This window comes from Periplaneta americana, chromosome 6, assembly GCF_040183065.1.
Source record: "Periplaneta americana isolate PAMFEO1 chromosome 6, P.americana_PAMFEO1_priV1, whole genome shotgun sequence".
Classification (NCBI taxonomy): Eukaryota; Metazoa; Arthropoda; class Insecta; order Blattodea; family Blattidae; genus Periplaneta; species Periplaneta americana.
In genome coordinates, this window is record NC_091122.1 from 185,832,674 (window position 1) to 185,857,138 (window position 24,465).

General features: G+C 36.4%; 1 protein-coding gene and 1 non-coding gene across 2 annotated transcripts in view; both read right to left on the reverse strand.

The window, feature by feature from the left end:
* Positions 1 to 24,465, reverse strand: part of Cht7 (chitinase 7) — a 290,200-nt gene that overhangs the window by 243,319 nt on the left and 22,416 nt on the right. The gene's annotated exons all lie outside the window — the stretch shown is intronic.
* On the reverse strand, positions 21,497 to 21,568 carry TRNAS-GGA (transfer RNA serine (anticodon GGA)). The gene has a single exon. It is a non-coding gene; the product is annotated as a tRNA-Ser (tRNA).

Below are 24,465 nucleotides of genomic sequence, written 5' to 3' on the forward strand. Positions count from 1 at the left end.
CTTTGTTGCAAATATGATTAATTTAGTCTAATAATTTGTCCACGTCTGTATATGAGAGGAGGGACTACCTTGCAAGCTGCTTTGTAAACACTTATTATTCTGTGTATGCTTAACTTCAGAGTAAATGTGCCTCAAATTCGAACTCTAGTCATAACATTCAGATAGCTTTCACGTGTCTATTTAGTCAACATAAAATTTAATTTTAACCTTGGAAGATACAGTACAGTAAGTAACTGTCATCAGTTCTCAGAATTTATTTTATTTAACTCATTAATCTACTGCACTGTAAAATTATAATGTTGAACTTTAATTTTGAAATCTGGGCTCTTAAAAGGAGTAAAATGAAGAAAACGGCTATTCAATGATTGGTCGTGGTCAGGGAGAGGGTTGGTCCTTAAATGGAGGTACACAATACATCTGTTTCATGATTTTTTACAACAGTTGTCCCTAAGAGTGGCGGTCTCTTAATAGGAGTGGTCTTTCACTATTCTTTGCTAGTGTAGAGCGACTGCAACGAAAGTCCAGTAGAGAGGGAAACTGATCTATTGCGAGTCCAGCTGCCCGTAGCCTTGGTGTAACGGGCCAGGCATAACGGGAATAGGCAAATCCGTCTACACTGCTGTACAGTACAGCTTGCAACGTGAAAGGCACTCGAACCAGGAACTTGAATGACAACACAGGCGTCGGTGTCTTTAATGCCGTGTGGGGGAATGATATTGCAAGTCAAGTGTAACGATTCGGAAGCAATAGAATTCTAAGACGATCTCTATTATGGGCTGAGCCAGGTTTTCTTATTATTAAGCTTGAGCCAAGAGTGTCTTACTTAGAGAGCGTTCGAGACAAAACTTGAAATTTACTGCCTTTAAAGAAGATAAATATTAGAACAAAACGAGTTAAGAATTTTGTGAAAGTAAAGAAGTGTAGACTGAAATACAGACATGTTCCACCTGTCAACAAGCTTATTAAGACGTCAGGAAGAAACTCACGACTTAAATTTACATTCATGGCGCCTAGGAATTACGACTGGAGGACCAAGACTTAATGAAGGAAGTGTCGCTTCTTCCAATCCTGTGACTAGGCATCACTCATAGCTCTTCTGCAGTATTATGAAGACAGGAGAAACATACGGACTTCATTTAAGGAGCTCTGACATTGAAACTAAAATGCCATTTCACACTACATCGTAACAGAACATTGCTGTGCTAATGAAAGTGAATTACACCCACCTTTCAAGACTATGAATAAGAACAAAATAAAATATTTATCTCAAAAAAAAAAAAACTGTATTAAACTCAGAATTGAGGCCATAAATATTCACTACCTCTTCTTAAGAAACGATTATTACAGATATTAAAAATAACTTATAGTTACCTGTAATTAAATATTCAAAATGACGCCTATAAAATGCACTGGGAAAACTTTTTCCACCTAATTTCCATATTTCTCAATATATTTTTATGATGTCTTTCTCAATCTATTTTTAAATTTTGTATGTATAAAACATAACAATTTTTTTGTATCTGTATGATGAATATATTTTTATTTTTCTCATGAATACTAAATCTTGTAACTTCAGGACAGTTAATATTTTATATCATTAAAACCGTTCGTGATATAAAACTGATTCTGGTAGCTGTTTAGTCAACTGTCCGAAAGCAGGTTTGAACCTCATAATTGACACTAATAAGACATCGCTCATTATGCAACTAAGCCAATGGTTATGGTGACCAGGTCCTTTCCCCTCCATTGCATATATCGCTGCCTGGTAACATATCATACTAGCCAGATGCATACAAACAATTGTTCTTCCTCTGACACATATCATCAAGTGAGATGTACTGCCTGATAGTAGATGTACATACGAATATCAGCCAGAACCTCATTCAGACGTAACATTTTCTAGGTAAAAGCTTTGAAGATAGATTGGAAAAGGACTCATACAAAGATAGACTGGAAAATATAGTGACGAATATGGACAGTGGGTGGGTGCATTTTCCACAGACGGAATTTTAATATTTAATTACCAGTGACTATATAGTACATTATGCAGCGAGCCTATAATGGTAGTAATTAAGATGCGAATATGTTTATGAAACGAGCGCAAGCGAGTTTCATAATTTTCATACGAGCGTCTTAATTACCATTATAGTCAAGTTTCATACGACTTTTTATGCTCGACCATATTTCTAACTTGAAATTATTCATAAGTATTCATGTTATTCTTATCTGAGGAGCGGAACTGACCTTGTGCAATACCTCGTAAATTGTGAGATGTGCGCAGACGCGAAAGTATTGATTTTTTCCGAGAAACAAATGTCGACATTGACCTTGATATAATCTAGAGAGTAAAATAAACATTAATCTTGATATAACCTTGAAATTGAATTAGACATTGAAAAACGGGATGACAAATTGAACTTATTTGAATATTATTTACAATTAACGCTAATTATTATAGTAACAGAACTGACTTTTATTTCAAATATAGGTGATTTATTGATTTATAGTTGTCTTTCGATTGCATATCCGAGAATAATCTATACTTGCGCTTTCATATTGCTACAATGGTATTTTCTAATTGGTGGAACACCTGAACTTTAATGAATAGGTATACTTTAATGAGGTCCATTAAAGGGCTGCTACCAGGTGTATAATTACTACATTTCGGCATGGTCGAGCATAAAATTATTTATAATATTGAAATATTGTTTCTTTAAGTAGAGGTAGTGAATATTTGTCACACCAATTCTGAGTTTAATACACTTTTTGGTTTCTGAAAAAATAATTAATATTTTCCTTATTTATAGTGTTCAGAGGTGGATGCACCCTCTTAAAATAAGCAAATCTCTACAGGGACGTCTACTGAGTGAAGCGTTTTCCATTCAAAGATAGAATTTTCCTATTTAAGTCTATAACATAGCCTAATATTTGCTTCTCTTCTGAAGGTAGCCATGCTAAATTGTTTTCACCGTCACTAAAAACCCATCGTCATCTATCGAGTTTGAACCTGCGATCCTTAGATTCAACGGAAAGTCTAATAACCGTTATACATAACCTATAACTATAAATAAAATATTCTTAATGCTTCAAAACGTCAGCATGCTTCTTACTTCCTGCAAGGGTATCAGGAGACTGGCCACTTTGGTATGCGTCACAGCATATGATTTGCTGTCTGATGACGCATAAATACGAAGAACGGATAAGGTGATGCAGGAAAATACAAATAAAATCTATCTCATGCCATCTTTAATATCTGACTCACCAAAATATATGGCGACATACATGAACGTCGGTTAGTGTAACCACTGGTTAAAAATGCCACCTTAGCCGTGATCAAGCATTTTTACGGTGCATGGACCTCAGGATTTAAACAGGAGGTTAACCGCAGTAATCTATAACCGGTCATATTCCTGCTATGGAACGAATTAACCATGATTAGTAGGCCTAGTGAAAATATATGTCGCCCAGATCCACAATTGATCATTTCAAAGATGATTATGAACATACTTGGATTACTTGACAGAAAATTTCAGGAGAGATTTCGTTTATCAAAAATGTCTGCTCCAACAGACGATCACTTGGAATAACCCAGAAACAGAAACGGTCCTGTTTCACCTATTAACCATCTGCTTCCATTACGATTATATGAAACTGACATTTTCAATATTTTAAGAGAAAACACTCGAATATCTCTTTTCCTACGTCGTTAGCTGAACGAAGAGAGGTTATGGATTGAATTTTTTAATATAAACAAATTTAAATCTACTAATTAAGTGTAATAATATTCCAGACTCACATGGAGATGATACAAATATTATCCTTTACTTTTCATTTTGTACGATTTCAATCTAACAGTACTGTAAAACAATCAAATGTAACCAGGAAACATAACAGATTCAAAGGCAAACAAATGCAACACGAAAATATAGGATACGTTCGTTTCGATGTTGGCGTAGATTACTATCTTCGCAGATAATCTTAATATATAAAAGTCAATGTGGCTATGTACTATATATGTATGTACTCTATACAAATCTACACGCTTTGACCGACACTTGCCAAAGTTTCCACATTTAACCTTCATAACCAGGAGAAGAACATAGTCTACATTAAAATCGGACAAATGGACGTTAAATTAATTAAAAAGACAAAAAATAAAAATAAATACGTTCAAACATTCATGTATAATATTAAAATGCAATCCTATACAGTCAATTGTTCTTTATTATTGTCTGCTGTATTCAACATCGACTTCCATGAGGCCATGGGGGGGGGGGGGAACATGAAATTAAAAAACATTGTTAATACATCATGAAGACCAAAATCTAGACAATCTAGGTTGAGTGGGTGTAGCCTGTATACATTTTCGTTTGTTTTTACTATGTTTATAGCTTGATTTTCTATTATTTTATTCGTATTTCTGGCGGTGTGAAAGAAGGCCTAATGGCCTTAACTATATCAGAATAACTAAATAAATAAATAAACAAAACAAATAATTAATATATATTAAAAACAGTTGAACGTAAGGCACATAACGAAATGCTTTCTTTTCGATGCCTGATCTACAGCTGTTTAAATTGAGTCAACCATGGCAAGAATTTGGCTAAGAAGTTCATTAATTCATGTACACTTAGCGGCAAAAAGAATGGGCCGGCCGACAATTCCTAAGTTCCAGAGACATAACATTGCGCATGCTCGTATAATATAAACTATAAACAATAATTATTAAAACGAAACAATCATAATGTCCCCAAAATCTTAAAAGTCATCTGGATATTACAGAATATCATCTGTCTCAGCTAATTAAAGTTACAAAAACACACACAAGGCTTTAGAATAATTGATACTAAGGAAAGAGAAACGCAGCATTCTCTACAATAATTGCAAGCATGTAAATATTTCACTGACAGTCTGTATAAATTTCAGGCGATTTCTCTACGAGGCAGCGGCGCTAGTTTTCTTTCCATAAAAGGCAGACAATAAATTCAAAAGCAACGTGCAGACCAATTCGCTGCAGACACGCACCTCGTACATCGGCACTTGAGCGCAATTTCCTGGTTCTGCTCACATTTTCACCGGAAAGAACTTTATGAGAGATGGAATCACGGCCGTAACACTAGCTCTGCAGTTAAAAATAAATCTGAAAGCTCACAATTCGTGGAAATCCCCGCGGCAGCTACCACCAGACAAATAGGAACTGCGGATCCACCTGCTACTCAGTAACAAAACAGCTTCATTAGGAATGAGGGAAACGCATATCAATCAATTAATTTCTGAAGACTCTTTACGTAGCGCAAGTGTGGGAAATGCAATGGAAGTAATAGACTTTGGTACATACCATCAGTAGGGCTAGGATTTCAATGAAATTGCACCTTTTCCTAGTAGGTAAGCCAGAAACATAGCTGCTTCAGTATTTACTGGTTTTATGATAAATCGAGCGCTTTAAGACATCTTTGTTAGGACTTTTTTATTCTACTTAAGAACATTCTTGCTCTATTTCGTCATTTATTGGTTACTGTCATTGAATTCTAGTCATAGGCTCCGATAAATCCAAAGAGATTGCATATAAATCACTAGTACGTCCAGTAATGGAATATGGTGCTGCATGTTGGGATCCTTACAGATTAGAACATATTAAGACACTGGAAAAGATTAAAAAACGAGCTCTCAAGTGTTGTCGGAAAAATTCACCATTAAAATGGGACACACTCACGGACAGGAGAACGCGAATTCGATTATGCGCAATGTTCAAAACATACAGAGGTGAGCCTGCCTGGAGAGAAATAAAAAATAGGTTGCAGCCGCCAAATTACTCTTCAAGGAACGACCATTCATACAAATTGAGGGAAAGAAGACAGAGGACGGACACTGGAAAGTTTTCTTTTCTCAATCGTACTATCAGGGACTGGAATGCTTTACCTGCAGACTTACTAAAGGCTTTACCAACAACCAAAAATGTATTTAAAAATAGGCTTAAGGACTTTACTAATAGACGGTAATTATACACAGTATTTAAAGGGTGTAAATGATATTTTGTTATTGAAGTGTTGTATCAGTGAAGAATTATGTTGTGTCAGAGTCAGAGAAGTATGTTGTGTCAGTGAAATGTGTTGTGTCAGTGAAGTGTGTTGTGTAAGTGAAACGTGTTCCTGTCAGTGAAGCTTTATAGTTTATAGTGGCAGTGTAAAGTATTTGAACAGTGAAATGTTTTCGAAGTGTTAGTGAAATCAGGATAGAATCAGTGAAATGTGTCGTAGTTCCAGTGCAGTGAGTGAGTTGACAGCGAAATGAGTGTAATGTTGAAAGGTACTTGTGCAGATATGAACATATCATACTCGTGGGTTTTAGTTCGAACTTAGGTTTAAGATACAAATTAGATTTATTTTAAATGTTATTTTAAGTGATCGTGCTTCATTTAATTTAGGATATTCCCTGTTATTATTATTATTGTTATTATTATTATTATTATTATTATTATTATTATTATTATTGTTAATATTAATCATTAGTAGTATTATTAATTATATTTTAATTAATAAGTTTATTATTGTCATTACTGAGTGTAATTAGTTACCACTGCCACCGGGTATATACCCATTGCAGTGTGAATAAACACATACATAGGCCTACATAAATCCTCATTAAGGGAGGTGATGGGTGAAATTTCTATTTTCTACATTTTTCAAGCTACGTCCTTGACTTTTTATACACATAATCACGGTGTGACAGATAATGATGTGGTGAAGTTTCATTTCTGTGAGTCAATTAATCTCTGAGTAGTTATTAACAAAAATATTTTTAAAATTTGCATACATATTTCAAAAGAAATGAGTCGCTCAATTTTTCAGTAAAATGTTTGGATTTTTTTACAAGACCAATGGCATATTTAGAAAAACTTTTAGTTCCCCCGTATCTTCACTACAAAAGGGGCAAAACATTTTTATAACCACTGCATACCTAAAAATAAAAATTTTCCAGTGCCACTATAAACATTTAATTTTTTTATTTCAAAATGTATTCATTTAATCATAAAATGAACGTGACATTTTGTTAACCAAAGTATAAAGAACATGCAGTAAAAATTTCATGTTCCTATCATCAAAACTGTAAGAGCCTTTACACCTCGAACCTGACGAAAAGTGTGAGAAAACAGCTTGTAAAATTTGCATGGAATTGAAGTTCAAGGGCGCAGCCATTTATATATTGCATAATCATAATTTTTATGCTTTCGAGCGCCGCAGAGCATTGAAACTTGCTCAACATATAAATAAGTGATTGTTGGATAATTTTTTTTACAAGAAACCTTGTGTGCCTCGTTTTACCGTGACAAAGCTTTTTAGTTCTTTTAGTGCTCTGATTATTATATTATTTATGTCTCTGTTATATTAAGAATTTTAGATAAGGGCGCAAATAGGCATAGTAGCTGACACGCTCTTCTTAAACCCTACTGTACTACTGTACAAGAAACCGAAAATGCGGTTTTTGATTGTAATGACCAAAATTTTACCCATCACCTCTCCTTAAGGCCATTATTTCGCCTTTTATTTCCTTTTATATTTTCTCCACACACTTTGAAAATCAACAGGCTTATCCTTTACGTTGTACATATTTTTCATTTCCTTCCCTCCCCCATTTATTAATGTAATTTTAACTTCCAACCCTATGTAATGGACCAGCCGAATCACTCCTTCAATATAGATTCGTCCGGCTGTTTCGGAAAGTTTTGGCCGAGTGATCGCAGTGCGTTCCTGGATATATTGGCAAAGTCATAAATTAAACGACGAAGAAAGTTTTCAATGAAAATGAGGATATGCACATATCGAAGAGTCTATATAGGCCTACAGAATAAATTTCACGGGAGGCAATTGAGAGTGATTTAGTGACAAATGATACCGCGTGTTTTAAGAATGCCCCCATTTTTTCAGTTGAGGAAGAAAGGAGATTTTTCATGTACATAATTCTGTGAGACGACAACTGTCAGAAATTCAATTTTAAAAACTTAAGTGCTCTGAGTTTTTTTTTTTTTCTGAATTTAAGGGGAAAGTCCCTTTTTGTCCTGTCTGTCATGAATCGATACTTGAAAAAAGTTGGAAAGAAATCACCATGAAATATTATTTAAATGTAGTTGTTATTGATATTTGGAATCAAATCCTGAATGCTTGTTGTTAAAAACATTTTCAATTTCATTTTTGTTGCTAAAGAGAAAACTCACTTCTTTTACAATGACATTGTAAGATCTAAATTATAATTATTTGTTAAAACATATTCTTAAAATAAAATCAGAAATTAAAATTTTTCTGAATTCCATTTACAGTTGGAAAAGGAATAAAAATGAAAGTACAGTAAGGTAAATCATCACTGGTCTAACCTTTTTATAAAGAAAATACAAATTAAAGAATGTCTTTCATTTACCCGCCTATCTACCTCTTTCCTGCCTGTATCGTTTCGAAACTCATAAAGGAAAATTAAATTCACATTTCATAACAATAATTTTATGTAATATTTATTATTTAGTACAAGAAATTAATATTTTTCTTGCAGAGTTTCAGCACTAAACCACAGTCTACTATATACAGTCACGAAGCTTGAGTTTTGAGGGTGCTAGAAACAATAGACTGTGACGGTTCTATTTTGCATTGCCTGTAATGAGGCGATATTAGCGATCCTAGTGGTGAGCAACTGTCTAATGTTTGCATATTTACTACGTATTGAGCTTCGCGACTGTATATACTAGACTGTGACTAAACCAAACAGACATTAAGCACCTCAATTCTACGCGTTATCTTGTGCTCTGGGTTTGCGATCATACTCAGTGTCTTGTACCTGGGACTTCAACGACCCAATTTTTCTTTGGGCAACTGCACGTGATACGAACATGCGAGAATCCATTTCGCAAGTTGTAGTTGCATTCTTTTTGCTGAATAACCTACTTATTAAGAAATCGTATTTGTTCATTTACCGGTAAGTCCTCATTAGTATGCAGTATCTGAACACATCATACGACAGTTTCCAATTTGTAGTGCGGAATTGCTTGCTACTCATTTTGCGAGAAACAGTAAATTACATTAACCTCGGTGAAAATGCACGGGTTTCTGACAAACAGTGATGTGCCTATGAGCTCCAGCAAGGAAAGCAAACCTGTCTGGCGGCTCCCTGCCCTCGCTGCAACAGACATGTTCTGTCTTGCTCGGTTACCTTCATGATTAAGCCGAAACCTACAGTGACGACATTAAACAATTCGTTATCTGTTTGGTGGCATAAAGTATTAGGCAATAAGCTTGCATCGCATATAAACAAAATCATTTTTTTTAGTAGGTTGTTATTTTACGACGCTTTATCAACAGCTTAGGTTATTTAGCGTCTGAATAAGATGAAGATGATAATGCCGGTGAAATGAGTCCGGGGTCCAACACCGAAAGTTACCCAGCATTTGCTCATACTGGGTTGAGGGAAAACCCCGGAAAAAACCTCAACCAGGTAACTTGCCCCGACCGAGAATCGAACCCGGGCCACCTGGTTTCGCGGCTAGACGAGCTAACCGTTACTCCACAATAATAATAATAATAATAATAATAATAATAATAATAATAATAATAATAATAATAATAATAATAATAACATCATTATTAAAAGTGGTTTTCGACCAGTGTATTCCAAATCTCACCGGACCGGTGGACAACAATGACGTCACGCTGCAGCGAAATAGGAACAACACTGCTGGAAGGTTCGATGGCTATCATGGCGGCTGTACAAGTTGTTGTCTGTGCTACGCTAGCAAAATTTTGCGAAATTTCCTTATTGCCATCTCGTTCAAAGAAAAGATAGCATAAACAATTTATTTCTTGGACCGGTAGTAGTAACGGGTCCGTTGACATGTTCGCTCATAAGCCATTAACATATTGTTTTTATGTTGTGCTCATTACAAACAATACAGCAGAACACACCGCCATGACACAACAGTGCACGATGTCATTCGTCTGCTAATTCCCGCCCTATACAAGAACCAATCAGATTCACTGATGGAGACTGCCACCACCTCTGCAAGCTGATGGTACCGGTGCGACACCGGTGGAGCATCAGTGACGTCATCGGTGAAATTCGGAACATCGTGATACCATCAGATTGTTCAGCGCTGAGATTCGGAATACGCTCGACATAATTCAGTAACGAATGAGTAAAAAACTGAAAGTGCAATAATCTTAAATGCTCTCTCTTTTTGGAATATACTATGTCGTGATTACTTTCACGTGTTAATTTGAACTAAGTCCATAAATATTTAGTTGGCTAGTTTCAGCTTGGGAGCCATCTTCAGAACTGTTGAGGTCCTGCGTCTTCCGGTGTATTCTTTTGGTTTGCTGGGGTGCGTTTGTTGTGTAGTGTGGAGTCAAATAGTGTGTGTTCTGAAATTCAGTTGTGTGTTGAGGATTTGTTGTGGGTGTGTTTTTTTGTACCTGTATATTATTTCGTATTGTTCTGTGTGTTTTGTTTCTGTTTTTTTCGATTTGATATGTAGAATTTTCATACCTGTGTCTATGTTGCTGTAGGTGTAGTTAGCGTTTCTGATCTGTTCAGTGTATATGGAATTGTGTTTTGGTTATTTAGTTATTTAAAATTTTATTTATTTAACTAGCTAGCTAGTGAGTACAAATTAAATTTATAAAACAAAAATGTTTCTAGCCACTACCGTAAGAGCCAGGCTCGTGTACGGTGTGGTCTTAGTGAATAATATAACATAAAATTTACAAGGACAGTTTACTAAATACAGTAAGTAACTTAATTCAAACCAATAAATACAACACAAGAGCAAGAATAAAGAAGAAAGAGGAAAAGAGAGAAAAATACACATTTAATATAAATTGACAATCCGACAGAAGCCAATGATATTCAATAAAAACATGAATATAGTCGACAGAAATAAAAGGTAAAAAAATACATTTGTTAATATTATATATCATGGATAATTTTGCAAATTTCTTTTTTAAAAGCTTCAATTTTAAAATATTTAAAATTTGGAAAATGGTTTGTAATTTTATTATAAAGTCTTGGGCCGAAACTAGCACCATGTTTAAGAGCTGCACTTGTATGACATTTAGGCTCAATTAATGGGAAAGTAGACTTTTGTCTTCGAGTACGATATTCATGTCGATTAGATTTATGTTTTATTTGATTTCTGTAGTAGTAAGTTAGTAAACTATATTTATAAATTTCTTTAATAGTTAATACATTAAAATCAGTATAAAATATGGCTGTGATTTGTTCTTTGTAACGTGCTTGAAATGATCTGCCTGTCTGTTCGATGTAGAAGTTGTTGCAACTATCGCATGTGAGTTTGTATATACCTGTGAGATTGTATTTGGTTGTGTGTTCAGGTGTTTTTGTAGACTGTCTTGTGTTCTTGAACGAAGATGCGATCTTGTGTGTATTTTCGTTTTCGTATGTTAGTGTGATGTATTTTTTGTGTTCTTGTGTTTGTGTTGTGTTTCTGTGTTTCTTGTAATTATGTTTTGTCTTTTTTATGTTGGTGTTGTATCCATTTTCTTGTGCTATATAGCCTATTTGATGACATTTATTTCCTATTTGAAGAGTCCACTGCAAGAATGATGGATGTCACTTTCTTGTCGAAAATGAACCAAGACTGTCAATGCATAGCTTAAGACATATAGAATGTACATACAGAGTTATATGGCATTAACACTGATAGTCATTGTCCAATAATGATCGGGAAATCACAGTTAAGCTTTGAGCGCTAAGCATTTCAAACTTTCAATTGCTTCTCCTGCAAAATGTATTCCAAATGACATCCATCATTCTTGCAGTGGACTCTTCATTTGTAGTCTTACTGATTCATTCCTTCTTCTACATTTCCTTTCTTTCTTGCCGTTCTAATAAATGCACTCCATATGCTTTCCTTCACTTAAAGAACACAGGTTACCCATCACTTAGTAAGTTACTCCGTACATCAGTGTTACTCAAACTGTACGCTTTCTCCTAAACGATTACAAATTCAGATTCCGTTGCATATGGGTTCAATAATTCTGTTTCAAAACTTGAGGAGGTCGTGAGACAGTTATTACCAGCTGGTGCGGCGCGGCGCGGCGCGGTATTGCCGGTTCGTGCCTCGCTGCCGGCACAGCTGATGTGCCACGCGACCGTCACGTAACGTTCCTTTCACTTTCACGTAACATCAAGGTGAAGCAGGACGGCTCTGCCTCCCACACGGACACGCGTGTCTCCTCGACAACAGCAAGACCGACCTGACTGGACTCATTTTAAGATCGTACTGCTGATCTATCTTCTAACTGTGATTTAGTAATTTGTAAAAAATATTTAGGATTAAAGTCTGATGCAGAATCCTTATATATGTGAGATGTACATGTGCAGAATTTCGGCTTAATCAGATAGAAACTATGGCTGGTGACTTTTTGTATGACCAGTAATTAATTAAATGCTGATAAATGATATTAACTTGACATTCACAGCATGCATTGATAATTAAATAAACATGTGTTAACCATTTAGTAATGATTACTTTAAAACTACACACGTTGAACAGTTAACTACATAACTAGGCATACTCTCAAGTCGGATGACGTCATGGTCTTCACGAAAAGTAGAGGCAGGGAAAATATGAAATTTAACATTCCAAACCAATCCTGCTAGCAATATGGGAACAAGGTCAGGTCTCATTGAATGGTTTCTTCCGAGGTTTTCCCCAGCCGTGGGACTGAAGCCGGATGGTCTATGGCGAGTCCTCGGCCTCACTTCATTTCACCCCTTTGGCCTGATTACCTGGTTGGGTTTTTACCGAGGTTTTCCCCAACCATAAGGCAAATGCCGGGTAATCTTTTGGCGAATCCTCGGGCCTCACATCATCTCACTACAGCTCCCCAAAATATTGTAAAAAATTGTAAAAAAAAATGTAGAAAATTACAAAATTGTAAAACTGTAAAAATTGTAAAATATTGTAAAAATTGTAAAAATTTGTAAAAATTGTAATTGTAATATTCTAAAATTTTGACTTGTTCCACATCTTAAAGCTTCATTGCTCATGTAAGATCTATGGAATATAATAAATGAAATGAAATGAAATTAAAAAGGATTTCTATGATTAACGATGTGTCGAATGCAATTAACGCCAAAAATTTTCATATTTCATAAAGATCTTCATATCTGCGCGATTTCCCTCCCCCTCCGTTAATAATTCTATAACTACCGTTGAACCGGACTTTCCAGACATAAGACACAATAGATGTTTTCCAGGAAATCCTTGAAAAAAACACATTTCGGGATTCCCAAGGGAAATTTAAATCTCTAAATTCTCCTTTAGAGTTATTGAACTCCTAGCGTCAATGAATTCGAGAAGTCAAAAGAAATTATGTTTTCTACTCCACCTTTGCTCATTGTTTCGAGTCCAGTGAAAGTTTTTCAGTGTTGCCATGTCTACTTATATATGTGTAAATTAAGCATTTAAACTGGTTTTTACCATCTATTTTGCTGTCTACTCAATTTCACCTCTTCTTCAACTTCTTGGATTTTTAATTGTTCATACCCAGAAATAAAATTTGGGCTACCTGAATTTTGTTTCTGGGTCTGTACAAAACAATATTATCTGACAGAAGGTGTAATCTTCTGCCAGAAAATACAGAAAAATTATTTGTATTATATTGTAACTAGTGTGAAGTCCAGCCAACGTAAGAATTTACTCTTTATTATTTTAAGTGTAAAAAATTGAGGATTTGATTATGCTGGAAACCTTTTATTCTATTTTATTTAGGATCATATTAAATATAAACAAAACTATTAATCTCTTAGGACATATTTCGCAAACAGTGATGTAAACGTCATGTGAGATTTTAAAGGTCGAACAGACCCAAATAAATTGAAGTTCTACACCCAAATTAAATCTTAATCCAACATCGAGGTCGCAAATCCATTTATCAATAAGAACTCTCAAAAAAGATCACGCTGTTATCCCTAAGGTAATTCAATCTTATAATCAACAAAAATGGATCAACTATTCACAAATAAAGGTATATATAATTTATTTCCAAGAAATAGTCTGCCCAGGCATCCTGGGTTGCCAAAAACACAGAATAACACACATATAAGAATAATAACAATTACGGTAAAATAGATGAGTCAAATTGAAATGTGAACTAGGACCTTAAATTTAAGAAATAATAATTTGTACATATATTGTAACAATCACACACTAACGGATAGAAAGATATTCCGTATAAATGATTTTTCAGAATCGCCACAGATCCTTTATGCTAGAAGTAATTAATTCTTCCCATCTGCTCCAAATAATTTAGAAACGAAGATCTTAGCAATGAAATATTTTTGCCTTTCCGACGCGTTTAAAAAAAAGGCTCGCTCGTGCTTTCAAAAAACATATCATAGCTGTAAGTTCAGTAAATGCACACTTTGACGTCAAACTAAGGACGACACAAGATCAGACATCTTAAGAGGTAGTTTAATATAGTGTTACGGAAAGTGAAATAACACAACGAGGAATGTTGTATGCATGCTTCTCTTTAATACACACAAATTACTTCCGGTGAAACCAACATTCTAGTACCAACATGTAACACCATGCTTCTGCCTTTGTTACGGTACCTGGTTGTTTTCTATCAACAAGTAAGGCGTGAGCTTATTTAGTTGGGCCTGTTTTCCATTAGTCTGTTCTTTACATATAACAATTGCTTTCAAATTGTATTAGCTAATGACACTGGATCTTATTACTAACTGACAATATCAGCTCCCTTCTATTGTTCTATTGAACATAAAACTTTATTTAAACATTTATTAAATTTCTTATTGGACTTTGCTTCAAACTTATTGAATATCATTACAGTCAGTGAGCACAAATATGTGCAATCCACCCACAAAGTCAATTTTATGATACATAGGCTAATCAGAATTATAAAGCAGGCAAGTAGAACACATGAAATACATTAAAAAAATACTAAACAGCAGCATTAAAAACTCATTCACAACATAAAAAGGTTTGTTCCTCAACTAATCAGAGCCAAGTCTGTTAAAAGACCTCCTTTCCAGATTAAAAACATCAGTAAGAAATTTATTTGCAATTTTTAAAGACATAATAAAATAATTATTCATTGTTTTGGTCAGCCTACATTTAGGTAGTCAAAAAGGTCACGATTTCTGGTCCTGTGTAGATGCATATCATTCATATGTATCAATATATGTGAACCTTTTTTGTGCGAGATCGTGCGTATTTGCTTGGTTTCCGCACAAAACCAATCCGCGGAAAATCTAAAATGCCACATTCGGTATTCCCAACCTAACACACATAACAATTTCCCTCTTCTTACCGCTTAAGTGACATATTGATTTTACTGATTTAGGCTTTTAACATATTATTTTTAGAGACGTTCAATATAGTAATAATTATAAATTGGAAACTTACCACTGCAATTTCACCTAAATTGCACTGTTAATTATTGTTTTTAAATATTTCCAAAAATTAAGTAAACTCTACAACTCCACTAAAGTTACTGCATTCGTGATGCAAGTAACATTAAGGAAGCCGTGAAAAAATCAACAAGATTCCAGACTCATCATAGACTGGGGGGAAAAAAAGACAAACGTATATCACGGCCTGCTGGAGTATAGTAAACACAGAAAACATTTTAAAGCAACAGTGTTGAAGATAGATATTCTTGTTTTGCAAATTTGCCATCATTGAACAGAAACCAAGATGGAGATTTCATTGGAACTAATTAGAAATTCCTCTTTCAGGTATGTAATAAACGATCTTCGCACAAAATAATGTACGATACACGATCGGTACGTTTTCTTTCAATTCTCGGAAATTAAAAAAGCTCAACTACGTTTCGCTTTTTCAAACATTTCGTCTAACATGAAAACTTCAACATACCGCTCTTGTAACGCATATTACTATTTTTGCGCGATCGTGTTTTTTTGTCGTATTTATAGATACTTTTGTTAGGCCTTGAAAGTAGAATTCCCACACAGAAACTTGTTGCTTGGGAAACCATTCTTTACAGCATAAAACTATACTGAAATAGCCCAATTACAGTGCACTTATTTTTACTTTATTACCATTACAGTATAGTTTTGCGAAAGCTTTGGAATAATATTGCCCTAAATTTTCAATGCAAAATACATTGTATTAGAAATTTTAAAAATATGATCGTGCAAAAAAATGTAGTACAATACACGTTTTTGAAGTGCATTACAAAATCTCGGATTTTGTAAAAAGAACTTCCCAAACTTGTCTCGTAATATACTATTACAAAATTTAGGACTTGATCAATGTACTGTACTGTGATGTCAGAGTCGTTAACGGTCTGCAGTGTGCCTTCGTTGATGAATTTGTTATAATTCTAATAGTTTTCTTTTTGTAACGTAAGAATCTTACGAATATGAGTGCTATCATCCCAAAAAAGTAGTTCGTAAGAAAGTATGCTATGAAAATAAGAAAAACAGGCAACTCTAATGTACTTCTTCCGAACATGCATTTTTAAATTTCGAGAATAAATATTATTTTTGACAAGTTTTTTTACAAACAAAATCAATATATTATGGATTTATTAATTTGTCCTACAGAATAATCTCTGTAATATTGACAATTAATATTTGAGTATAAAAATTCGTTCCGGCGCCGGGATCGAACCCGGGTCCTTGGTTCTACGTACCAAGCGCTCTGACCACTGAGCTACGCTGAATTCAATCCACCGGAGCGAATTTTTCTCCTCAAATATTAATTGTCAACATTACAGAGATTATTCTATAGGACAAATTAATAAATCCATAATATTCTCATAGCTGCAGTGCATATGTCTGTACAGATTACTGTGCACTTAACTGCGGAATCCCGGCCAACAAGTCACTCAGCTGAGTGCGCTCCTAGTATAATGGCAGTCGACATTGGACATACACGTCAACATATATATATGCCTAACTTGGAGTCAGGCCACAAAGGGGAAACATTGAAGGAGGCAGATTCGATCCGGTGCTGTGGATTGAATTCGGCGTAGCTCAGTGGTCAGAGCGCTTGGTACGTAGAACCAAGGACCCGGATTCGATCCCCAGCGTCGGAGCGAATTTTTCTCCTCAAATATTAAAAATCAATATAGTCTTTCCAGGTAATTGTATTAGGCCCACAAACAGAGGACAGTTTGAACAAAGCGCTGAAATATCAATTTGGCTAAATAAATGTAAGCTTAAAACGCTACAGTTTGATGTAACAGTGACGTATGCAGGAAAACTTGAGCATTGAGAATGGGAACGTTTACGTAAGAAAGAACGACTTGTATTGGCGATTGTGCGATATTACCACCGCAGTGTGCCTTTCTTGTGGAGTGTCCTTCGATTCTTTATTTATACCTTCAATGGCGGAAACACGTTGACAAATGCGATGGTAAGTTTACCCTCCGCTTCGATTCGATTCTCGACCTTTAATTACTGCTCCACCCTGTCTTATTATTGGTTGAACTTGAACATGAAGGCTTGGAGACATATTCAACGTTTGCGTCAGAACGTAAACGTATTGAGGTTCAGTGGCGTGGATCAGTGGCGTGGTTCAGTGTTCGTGTCAACGTGAAGTTTGCGTTTACGTTTGTACTGTGACTGAGAAGCGATAAGTTTCTTTTTTAACTGAATGTTTCACTATTAATATTTTGGAAGTGGGGGGGGGGGAATGGGAGGGGCGATAGTAGGAGGAAGATTTGCTGAAGATATAGCGGTTAGTAGACGAGATGGCACTGACGGATTATGCTATTGTAGCTATGGGCTAAAGAAGATAAATGTGCCTAGAGCAAGTGGACAGCTTCAGATACTTGGGTGTATACTATAAGCAGTAACATGAGCTGCTGCCAGGAAGTCAAAAGGAGGATAGCAATGGCAAAGGAAGCTTTTAATAGAAAAAGGAACAACTTTTGCGATCTCCGCAAAAAAAACTAAGAAGAGATTAGTGAAGTGCTTTGTGTGGAGTGTGGCATTGTATGGGACAGAAACATGGAGATTAAAATGAAGTGAAGAGAAGCGACTAGAAGCTTTTGCAATGTGGATATGCGGGAGAATGGACAGAGAATATAAGAAATGAAGTTGTACTAGGAAGAGTGGGTGAAGAAAGAATCGGGGCAGAAGATAATAGATGGTAGACGAGATTAAGATATCTGCAGTGCCTGGGAAAAGTGACACAAGTCAGTTTCCACAAACCTTTTTTGATAATTTATTGACAACTTACTCTGGTTTACTCGTATGTCGATGTGATATTTTTCTGTGTGAATTATTGTAATGGGAGGAATACCTATGTATTTTTTTTTCCAAGCGAGTAGATATTCCGTAAGTTGTCAATAAATTATCAAAAAAGGTTTGTGGAAACTGACTTGTGTCACTTTTCACGAGCACTACAGATATATGGATTGTTTGCGGAATCTAAGAGGAAGGCGGAAAATAGAGAAGATTGAAGAATGATGAAAGATGAGTGGAACGGAGAAAAATTCTTTCCGACACCGGGATTTGAACCCGGGTTTTCAGCTCTAGTGCTGACGCTCTATTCACTAAGCCACACCGGATTCCCATCCCGATGTCGGATCGAATCCTCTCAGTTTAAGCTCCACCTCTTGGGTTCCCTCTGGTGGCCTACCCTCTCTCACTGTGGCATAGATGTATGACAGTGGCACAATGTCCACAGATGTGCAGAGGTGCACTCGTTATGAGTGACTAACTGGCCGGGATCCGACGGAGTAAGCGCCGTCTTTAATCACATAGGGTGCTATTCATAGACATTTCGCTAGCCCGCGCTATGAGCGCGCTAAACTAGCCCCGGCTATCGACTGATTACTTGTACAGGATTCATATCATATCATATCATATCATATCATATATATCATATCATATCATATCATATCATATCATATCATATCATATCATATCATATCATATCATATATCATATCATATCATATCGCTAACACTGGTTTATGAATACGAAAAACGTTAGTTCGCTGATCGTCCACCGGAAGCCCGCGCTAAGAATGTCTATGAATATGGCCCTAAGTAATTATTTTTATTTTTTTTATTGGGTTATTTTACGACGCTGTATCAACATCTAGGTTATTTAGCGTCTGAATGAAATGAAGGTGCTAATTCCGGTGAAATGAGTCCGGGGTCCAGCACCGAAAGTTACCCAGCATTTGCTCGTATCGGGTTGAGGAAAAACCCCGGAAAAAACCTCAACCAGGTAACTTGCCCCGACCGGGATTCGAACCCGGGCCACCTGGTTTCGCGGCCAGACGCGCTGACCGTTGTTCCATAGGTGTGGGCCTAAGTTATTATTTTTCGCATATCATATTATTACGATGTAGGTACCTTAGTACATATGATATTTCCGTGCAGATAATATAAGATTGAAGAATGCTGGGTTTGCAGTGACGGATCCGCCCTTGGGCAGAAAACTATGAATGAATGGAGAAAGAGTGGTTTTTGGACAACCCAGACGAAAACTTGGAAAAGACTTAGAAAGAAGAAGTGGCTGGGTACTGTAATATGTTAGAATGACGACGCCCTCGACGCTCCGACCTGCCTCTAGTGCGAGCGGTGTGAAAGTGCACAGCACGGCTTAAGCGAGGCAGTGGGTCAGCGGGAACAAGAAGCCGCCCGCAGTGTAGGTCAGCTCTTCGACTGCCGACATGTCCTTAAGTCAATTGTTATCGGCTCCACGATCTGCCGCCTCAACAAACACAGATGGAAGACACTTTCCATCGGAAGTGATACACGATATCGCCGATCACATAACGGAAATACTCCGTCTTTACTGACAAGGGAAGGGTTTCGGCTCGAACAAGAATTTTTGGTTAAAAATTTGTACAGACGCTTATCTCACAATGGTGATGAAGACAGTAAAAGCATTCATTTGTGTAACTCTCCGTTTGGTTGGTATTGGTCAATACACTTCTTTAAAAATGTACATGAGGATTCTCTACAAAATGCATGAAACAGCATGGAGCAGGACAATAAGCACAACACGCAGAAGCAACACCTGAACAATCTGCTGAACCACACTCCAGTGCTGAACAATCAAATGCCACCTGAATTACATTTTTGAAGTCCGAGACTTGTTCAGGATTCACGTAACCAGCTGACTGCCAGGAATACTGAAGCATAGGGCGGTACACTGGAGCAGACAACTGGTTATGAATAACAGAGTGCATTTTCATTATAAACACTCGATTTCCCAAGTTAAGTTCTGGATTCTCAGAAGAGTCCTTATGCAATATGTTATCCTACGAGCATATATTTTGTATTGTCTAAGGAAATAGATATCCAGAGTCTGGATATATTTAGTTTTTTTAGGTGGAATGATCATACATTCCATGTCCTAGCCTTGGAATGATTCATTTATTAAGGTTGTGTCCTTGTGCGCATTCAATGACTCACACAACAGTGTACATTTTTGATTAGCTGCAATATTTTCAGACAGAAAGTTGGAGAAAAATGTTCTTAAATGGGCTCTAGACATTTTACCACTCGCACTAGCTTCTAGGCTAGCCTAGGCTTACGGGTAAGGTGTCCCATCCCCTTAACTTGTGCAGTGCTCTCCCCACCCCTCAACTTGTACAGTGCTCCAACAGACAAACCACTCATTACACAAACGAATGCTTTTGGGAGCTTTACAGAGATGTAAAGATGGGCCTGTATACAAATTTTGGATACGAAATTCCTGTTCGAGTCGAAACCCTTCCCTTGTGAAAAGCCCAACTTCATCTTCTGGTAGGTCTAACCTTGAGCGATCTCTTCGCACGATACTTAATGACTTGTTTTATCGTAACATTGTACAAAAGAAATCTAGTAAGAAATAAGAAAGAAGTTTTGTATTGCATCCCTAATGGGATCGAGGAATTGGGGCCATTGGCTTTAAGTGTTTCTATAGACTTCTTTTTTAGTTCAGAAGTGTACTGGTCGGAACTAGAACCGCACTAATGCAATAACGTCATGACGATGAAAGCATCTTTTTACACTAAAATAAGCCATTCTGTATGAAACTACTAGAGGATTATCTGGCCTTGGCACAAATCCTTGTGGACTTCCCATTCCTTTGGCAGACGTATTTTGGAACTGCCGTGCAGTGGAATCAACGCGAAGTCGGATCATCATCGTTAAAGAATTAAAGTAACTTCCAAGTCTCCCAAGTCTCATCATAATTTCTGAGTAATAGACTTAACTTTACATATAAAATTAGTTTGATTATCCACTAGTAAATTATAATATTTTAAAATTTTTAATAAATAATTATATATTTTTAGTACACAAAAATAAATACTTTAAAGTGTCTTAGCACTTAAAATTCCATTCCTGCTCGTAGCTCACATCCGTATTCAGATGTTTCGCACGATGGAGAATTAATATTTCCAATAAAGAGGGTAGGGTGGGTTGGGGTAATTTGGGTATAAAAACAACCATTTTTTAGATGATGAGAGAGAGATGGAACGGAGAAAAATTCTCTCCGGCGCCGGGATTTGAACCCGGGTTTTCAGCTCTCCGTGCTGATGCTTTAACCACTAAGCCACGCCGGATACAATCCCGACACCGTTGAGAATCGTCTCAGATTAAGCTCCATCTCTTGGGTTCCCTCTAGTGGCCGCCCTCTGCACTACGTCATAGATGTCTATGCACGCAGGACCGAAGTCCATACATGTGTAGAGGTGCACTCAGATGAGTGACTGGTTGGCCGGGGTCCGACGGTATGGGCGCCGTCTTTAAATCACAAAGTGATTTATTACGCATATCATATTTATTTTGATGTACCGAAGTACATATGATATTTCCATGCAGATATTCTGCTTTCTCAGATGATGAGAGAGAGATGGAACGGAGAAAAATTTCCATCTCTCTCTCATCATCTGAGAAAGCAGAATATCTGCATGGAAATATCATATGTACTTCGGTACATCAAAATAAAACCATTTTTTAGTTTAAAGACCCATAGTATTTAGTATTTATTTCACCTGGTAGAGATAAGGCCGTCAGGCCTTCTCTGCCCCTCTACCAGGAGATTCCAACTTGAATATGAAGAATAAAATTACAATTAGTAATAAATTTACAATTACAATTACAATAAAAATGAAAGTACGAAAAGATTACCTCACTAATTAAAGCTAGATAATTTATTATAGAAAAGAAAGAATATTTTATATTTATATTTATAGTCTGATACAATGATAAAATTTTCCTGTCAGTTTTTTTTATATGTTAGCGATGTGATCTTCTAGAATGATTCTATTGTATTTTCAAGTATGTCGGCTTTTTCTTATCATAATAACCCTAACTTTAACTATATTCAATTTACCCCATGGATGGGGAAATTTGGGTATAATGTGTATTATTGAAGTAAAAATATGCTTTAAAGTTTTTATAAAATCAAATTATCCCAACCAAAGGTTAGTGTATGTATCCTACAACAAAGTTCCGGGTTTATTGGTTTAGCAAATTTTTATAAAAAGGTACATCATTTTTTAATTTTTTAATGAACAATTTGAAAAATAAAAACTGTTATTTATAAAATTCTAAAAAAATTGAAGGTAAGGAAATAGCCTGTTTTAAACTAATATTTCAAATTTCAAGGTGCTATGTCCAAAAATTCGAAAGTTATAGGCAATTTAGTAACATAATGTTACTTCTCATCCGCCTCCCTTAATTCTGCAAATAATAATAATAATAATAATAATAATAATAATAATAATAATAATAATAATAATAATAATAACAATAATAATGGTTTATTTAACCTGTCAGAGTAAGACCGTACGGCCTTCTCAATAATGACTTCAATGTTCTCTCAGTTTGAGTCATTTTACAGAAAATTAATACGCTTGCACTTTTGATTAAACTAACAGTCAACAATGCAGCGCATTCACAGAAAAAGAAACAGCGCGGCGTATTACATCGCGGTTGAGGCTAGTTTCGCATCCTGCTATCGAGTCTTAGCGAATCGATACCCCTCCTCCCCGGTCTTCCGTCACGCTTGCGAGTGCCGCCCCCTATGAGCGACGCCTTCGCGCCTCGCTAAGAGGCTTCTGCCAGAAGCCTCTCGTAGTGGAATGATTGCAAACAGTGAATTTAATATATGGAAGGATCGGAGGAAAGCCAAGTGGTACGATACATCCTTATTACGAACTTATGCTCGCTAGGCATTTATTCTGCCCAAGGGCAGGTATTAGGTGGTATCTATTTGTTTTTTTTTTTTCCTTCTCTTTTCCATTTTTTAATTTGTAATTACAATTGTATCTGTTTTACCTCTTTTTTCGTGTTATATGCAATTCTACGTTTTTTTATCTATACTTACTTACTGGCTTCTAAGGAACCCTCACATAAGCCCGCCATTGGTCCCTATCCTGAGCAAGATTAATCCAGTCTCTACCATCATATCCCACCTCCCTCTAATCCATTTTAATATTATCTTCCCACCTACGTTTCGGCCTCCCCAAAGGTCTTTTTCCCTCCGGCCTCCCAACTAACACACTATATGCATTTCTGGATTCGCCCATACGTGCTACATTTCCTGCCCATCTCAAACGTCTGGATTTAATGTTCCTAATTATGTCAGGTGAAGAATACAATGCGTGCAGCTCTGCGTTGTGTAACTTTCTCCATTCTCCTGTAACTTCATCCCTCTTAGCCCCAAATATTTTCCTAAGAACCTTATTCTCAAACACCCTTAATCTCTGTCCCTCTCTCAAAGTGGGAGTCCTGGCGCGTCCTCAGGTTGCGGATAGAGGAGACGGCCTCCAGATATGGAGGGTAGCTGCGAATATATTGAATAAGCAGTCGTGGACAGCTGATAAGGGGTGGTCCTCCAGCTTTGGGGTTGGGCGAAGGGCTAACAACCCATCACCGTAAAAAACAGCTTGTTACGGAACCTAACAGTAAGCCTCGGAATGGGACTGATTCTCCGGCACGACCACAGCAAAGGAAAAATGTTATAAGATTTTTATCTGTACTGTCTATTGTAATTGGGGCTTTGCCCTGTTATGGACATAAATAGATAGCTAAATAAATAAATAAATAAATAAATAACTCAAATTTCTTGGGCGTCTTAAGAACTTCGCCACTGAATTAACGACAATATCCATAGCAACGCCTCGTTGTTTTATGACAAGAAAGTATCTTGAATCATGAAGCTTGGTCCACAAATGTTACGTCTAGCAGGATATGCCGCGTCACTCGGTCTGCTTAGCCACTAAATAACAATAGTTTAATGGTCCAGCTGAACTGCTCACTCCGTGAACAGCATTCAGTGCGTGGAGCGGCAGAATCGCTTAGCTTAGCCCGATAATCGCGTTTTATTGCTCATAAATAAACAGCACGTCGCTCCGCGCCGTTCAGTTATTTCACGGATCACGATAATGGCCACGTTTCTAATTGCTGCAGCATGCAGTAGCGTGCATTTCTCTTCCGGAACATGACGATACAG